The sequence below is a fragment of the Ascaphus truei genome, chromosome 8 (assembly GCF_040206685.1).
Source record: "Ascaphus truei isolate aAscTru1 chromosome 8, aAscTru1.hap1, whole genome shotgun sequence".
In the NCBI taxonomy this organism is placed as follows: Eukaryota; Metazoa; Chordata; class Amphibia; order Anura; family Ascaphidae; genus Ascaphus; species Ascaphus truei.
The window spans coordinates 37,954,336-37,960,862 of NC_134490.1; positions in this window are offsets into that span (position 1 = coordinate 37,954,336).

Below are 6,527 nucleotides of genomic sequence, written 5' to 3' on the forward strand. Positions count from 1 at the left end.
GAGAGACATTATCTAAACACCAACATCTCTTCACAAGTGCCTGTCTTTTATGCTGCTTTGAAAAGAGGGCCGAGTTGAACCTATCTGGGCTAATCATCCTACACATGACCCTGGCCTCCAGAATAGTGAAAAGGATACCGTGTGCCTTACAGACACAGGAGCTGCTACTCTAGACTTTATGATAACACAGAGCAGCCTTTCAAACAGCAGCAGCTTTACACTGCCAGACAGGGCAGCAAGCTTTATACAGCAAACTGCACACAGCCTGCAGCCTTACAATTAAGCAAGCAGATTCACACTGGACACAACCAGCAAACAACCTTGCACTCAAGGCAGCAGCTTTGCATACAGACAGTGCATCTTACACAAAACGTGATTGCCTTTCTCTGTCCGAGTTCACCCTCTGCACAGCTCCATAGTGAGGGATTACCATCTCACCTTACCCTGCGCACGTTCCCACGGCCAGCGCCACCAAGGGCCACGCCTCCGGACACCCGCCAGGACACGGGTCAAAGCCACCGGACACCTGTGAGTACAGCTACCCCTACGCTAAACGCTGCAGGACACCGCTCGGCATCATCTGAGACAGTCGCCCATCGCTGACACAGGTAAAAGACTGCACGCCACACGCACTGGCTAAAGGCCTACACACACCTACAGCATGGCAGAACTCAGAGCCTCACCAGATATCACGCAGGAGAGTGGCCACTCAGACACAGAGACTGCTGCGCAACTGCAACAGGCGCAGGCAGAAGCAAGGCCTAAACGGACAGTCACACTGACACAGAAGGCCCGCGAAAAATATTAGACTGACATTGGAGCGCACCGCGCTAAATTAGAAAAGGCCTGGGAAAGAACCGCACTAGAGTTACGCAATGTTGTTAGTATTGGCGATAATGCACAACAGCTCGCGCAGGCAATTATTCAAATAAAATCTAACCACTCGTGCTACCAAGGGCTGTCAGAGACATACATCACCTACCTGACCAGAGCCAACACCGGCGAAAGCCTGCAAGAAAGAGACTTACAAAATAACATTGACCTTACACGTGACAGCCGCATGCGGACCGCTATCACAGACGCGCAAAACGTGAGGAAAGAGCTCCTCCTGGAGACCGCGTCGCAGCGCTCCAGCACATCAAGGCACTCATCAAGCTCTGCAAAATCAGCGCAATCTAACGTGTCCAGCGCAAGCGCTACCAAGGCGCGAGCCACTGCAGAGGCCGCACGTGCCAGGGCCGAATATGGTCGTAGAGAGGCAGCCGTAAGGGCAGAAAGAGCGCGCATAGAAGAGGAGGAGCAGAACGCTGCCGCTGCCAATGTCGCCACCACTGCCGCCGCTGCACGTAGAAAGGCCGAATTAGACGCGGATCTAGAAGCTCTAAGCAAAGAAGAAGACGCCGCTGCCGCCATAGCCCAAGCCGAAGTCTTAGAAGCAGCTGCGAGACAGGACAGCGGGAAGCTACCGTACAGACGGATAGCCTCAGAGGATCCAATCCAACGCACTGAAGACTACGTAAGGAGCCTCTTCAGCGTAAATACCAGCGCGCCATCTCAACAAGGAGGGAGTGACTCCACAGACACCGAAGACTTGCTAGCTCCACGAGGAGAATATGCTGTTCCTTCAGTGGGACATGCTGCCTGGGATAGCCACAGCCGCAACAGTGATCCACATGCCAGCGCGCACACGGATGCACCACAACAGGCTCGCAATCCAGGTACACCCACACGGGAGAACACAGCCCCTCACACTGACCAGCAGACATCACGCGTCCACACCAAGGAAGAGGCGACCGCACGGACCCTCCCAGCAACTACCTCAGGACGCGACCAACACGCCGATGCCTCAGGCCTGACAGACATAGCCAAGTACATGATCCGGCGTGACCTGGTGCAAGCAGGACTCACCAGCTTCGACGACCGCCCTGAGAACTACCGGACGTGGAAGTTCACGTTCAAAGACGCAATCAACAGCTTGGACTTCTCAGCAAGGGAGGAGCTCAACTTGCTATTCAAGTTCCTGGGGAACGAATCCAGGGAGCACGCGAAGAGACTTCGGGCGGCAAACGCGAACCAACCCCAAGTAGGTCTTGACCTAGTGTGGGAAAGGCTAGAAGAGTGCTACGGTAGCCCCGAAGCAGTCGAGGATTCGCTCTTCAAAAGAGTCGTGTAAGGGTCTGGGACTCACGCTGCCCTCGGCGTGCTCCCGTCCCCCCGCGGCACGCAGGCAGCCTCTCTCCGGAACGCCGATCACGGCTCCACGTGGGCGCGTGCGCGCACGCCAAAACTCCTCTTCTACTCTTGAGCCGGCGGCTACGCTTGGTCACGCGCCAGCAAGCACAGCTACACGGAGGCGCGGCCACACGGAGCCGCACCAACCCCTTAAAGGCACAGCACCTCAAACCATTGCTGCAATCAAATGCAGTCTGACTACTGGGCTTTATGGCTCCTCCCCTGGGACTCAAGCTGGACCTATCCCTGCCGTAGCCTGGCCCTTCCACACACCCCCACCTTGCTGCGCTGCCATTGGACCCTCTCTCCTATATATACCTTACAGTGTCACTGACTCGTTGGCTGAGCATAGAACCAGTTGTTCTCATCACTCTCTGCCTCCCTAGTCCTGTCTTGTCCTGTCTTGTTTTGCAGTCTTCCTCGTGTATCGAACCGGCTTCCGCTACGTCTACCCGCACCTCTGGCATCCTGAACTCGGCATACGGCAACACGACTCTCCGCACCTCTGGAATCCCGATCCTGGCAAACGGAAAACGATTACGTCCTTCTCTCTAACCCCGGACTTGGCATACAGCACCCTCTACCATCCGTACCTCTCCTGCCCCGATCCGGACTCCCAGACCACTCTACTCTCAAGACGTGCCCTCGTGGCTGTGGGTGGCGTTATATCCTATCCCACCTCAGCACCGCGGTCCCGTCTCATTTGTGGTAAGCACGCCCTGACAAGTCGACAGCTTCCCCAAGATCACAACTAAAGATTACTCGAAGTTACGAGAGCTCGCGGACCTGCTGCAAGAGCTGGAGTTTGCAAGGAAAGACCATTCCTTAACAGGTCTCAACGTCTTGGACTCAGCTCGTGGAGTGAGACCCATCTTGGAGAAGCTACCCTACAACCTCCAAGAAAGATGGATTTCACAAGGCTCCAAATACAAAAGGGAGAAGCAAGTCGCCTACCCCCCATTCTCAGTTTTCTTGAGCTTCATTCGTGAAGCAGCAAGGATGAGGGGCGCAGACCACATCCAGTGCCAGCCACCCAAGGAACGAAAGGTCAGCAGCGAGATACTGCACCGACACACTTTATTCGAGCAAATACCCAGTATGTACCTGGCAGATACCTGGAATGCGCCGCTCCTCACCTCTGACAAGCCCCGTTGCGTTTGCCTTCCCAGCCTGGGTTCATGCCTGGCTGATGGGCGGCTGATCTGTTAAATGATAATGATTAGGATTTAATAGGCTGCAATGCTTCGCGTGTCTACCAGATGGCATAAATTCATGAATTGTAATGCAGTATATATATATATACTGTGCAGTATTGCAGCCAGCGGGAATAAAATGCTTCAATCCCTGCTTGGAAAATACCTCAATGCACTCGGGCAGAAAACAGTCACAAACCTCAATACACCCGGGTATACCCGAATTCGTGGAACTAGCCGAGCTCGAATAAAGTGTGTCGCCAGTGTACAAGGACACCAGAACACCCATCTCGGTCCATAGGACGGACGTGCCCCCTACGCACCACGCGAGTCCCGGCCACGCAGCCGTCAGGGACAAGAAACCAAGGGACCTTAACAAAGAATGCCCTATACACAAAAGGCCGCATCCTCTTAACAAGTGTATCGGATTCAGGATGAAACCCATAGTGGAGCTAAAGACCTTACTCAGGGAATGGAGAGCTTGTTTCAAATGTTGTGCTTCCACAACTCATTTGTTCAAGGACTGCAAAGAAGCTATGAAATGCACAGAGTGTGATAGCGACAGGCACATAGCCGCATTACACCCGGAAGCTATGAAGCCCAAATCAAGCAAAGCCCCTAACCCTTCGACAAATCAGGGCGGGGAGGGAGAAGTGGGAGATACACCCCCCACAATGTCGGTAGCGTCCAAATGCACAGAGGTATGCGGAGAAGGAAGCGACAGTATATCTTGCTCTAAAATATGTCTGGTAGCAGTGCACCCAGAGGGACAACCCCAAAGAGCTAAAAGGATGTATGCAATCATCGACGACCAGAGCAACCGATCGCTGGTCAGGTCAGAATTCTTCGACATGTTTAACATACAAGACAGCGCTTCTCCTTACACTCTCAGAACGTGCGCAGGGCGAATGGAGACTACAGGGAGAAGACTGAATGGCTACACCATATGCTCAATAGACAGCAAAGTGAACATGCCCCTTCCCACACTCATCGAGTGCAATCACATGGCAGAAGATAGGAGCGAGATCCCCACACCAGACGTGGCGCGACACCATCCCCATCTAAAAGCTTTTGCCGATCGTATCCCACCACTAGACGAAGGCGCCCAGATCATGCTGCTACTTGGCAGGGACATCATGAGAGCACACAAGATCCGCGAACAGCGAAACGGGGACCACAACGGCCCAAGCGCTCAAAGGCTCGATCTAGGATGGGTGGTAGTGGGAGAAGTATGCATAGACAGGATACGAGGACCCGACAACGTAGACGCCCTACGAACAAACTTGTTGGAGAACGGTCGTAAATCCCACTTCAAACCCTGTCCGAACCACTTCCAAGTCCACGAGAAGCTCGAGACCAAAAGGAACTATGGAGACGTGCTTGTGACAGAAAAATACCCCAATGACCTAGGGAGTACAGTGTTCCCGACAACAAAGGACGACGACAAACAGGCGCCATCAAAGAAGATAAAGAATTCTTGAGGTTAATGGATAAGGAGCTCTTCAAGGACGAATTAGGCAGTTGGGTGGCCCCACTACCATTCCGCTCGCCAAGAAGACGCCTCCCAAACAACAGAGACCACGCCATGTCTAGGCTCGCTTCGCTTCGCCGTAACCTACAAAGGAAACCGGAGACCAAGGAACACTTTGTGGCCTTCATGCAGAAAATCTTCCACAGTGGCCATGCAGAGTCGGCGCCCCAACTGAGAGAAGGCGAAGAATGCTGGTACCTCCCGTCGTTTGGCATCTACCACCCCCAGAAACCTGGCCAAATTCGAGTGGTATTCGACTCCAGTGCTCAGCATCAGGGAGTCTCCCTAAACGATGTCCTCCTCACCGGGCCGGATCTGATGAACAGTCTTCTGGGAGTGTTGATCCGCTTCCGCAAGGATCCAATCGCCATAACAGCAGACATTCAACAGATGTTCCACTGCTTCCTTGTGCGAGAAGACAACCGTAATTACCTAAGATTCCTGTGGTACCAAGATGATGACATAGAAAACGAAATCACAGAGTACCGCATGAAAGTACATGTCTTCGGGAACAGCCCATCACCTGCGGTGGCTACCTACGGCCTCAGAAGAACGGCCCAAGACGGAGAAGCAGAGTTCGGGAAAGACGCCAGGAACTTCGTTGAAAGAGACTTCTATGTGGACGACGGATTAAAATCAGTTCCCACCGAAGAAGAAGCCATAGATCTACTCAAAAGGACACAAAATATGTTAGCAAATGCCAACATAAGATTGCACAAAATAGCTTCCAATAGTGCCATAGTGATGAAGGTGTTCCACGCAGATGATCAAGCAAACGATCTCAAGAATTTGGATCTGGGTACCGACACGCCTCGCATACAGCGGAGCCTGGGGATAAGCTGGAATCTTAAAACAGATACCTTTACGTTCCAGGTAGCCATTGAAGAAAAACCCTACACACGTCGCGGAGTCCTGTCCACCGTTAACAGTCTTTACGATCCGCTAGGATTCGTGGCTCCTGTCACTATACAAGGGAAGTCTCATCTCAGAGAAATGTCATTCGAAAAGCAGGAATGGGACACCCCACTACCCCCAGATAAACGGAAAGGTTTGGGAGACGTGGAAGTACTCCTTGAAGGCCCTCGAGCATCTTCAGATCCCACGCCCCTACCCACCTATATCTCTCACCGCCGCACACAGCAAAGAGCTTTGCGTATTCTCAGATGCCTCCACAAGGGCTATAGCAGCAGTGGCCTACCTAAAAACCACGGACGTGGGTGGAAGTTACCACATCAGGTTCATCCTTGGCAAGGCTAAGCTGGCACCACAACCCGACCATACTATACCCAGACTCAAGCTATGTGGTGCAGTGTTAGCGGTAGAACTGGCGGAGCTCATCGAGAACGAGATGGACAGCAAACCAGATGCCGTCAGATTCTAAACAGATAGCAAGGTGGTACTGGGCTACATATACAACAAGAAAAGGAGATTCTATGTATACGTGGCCAACCGTGTAGAAAGAATCAGGAAGTCAACCCAACCAGAACAATGGCACCACGTGCCCACAGATCAAAATCCTGCAGATCACGCCACCAGATCAGTACCCGCATCTCAACTGCAGAACACTTCGT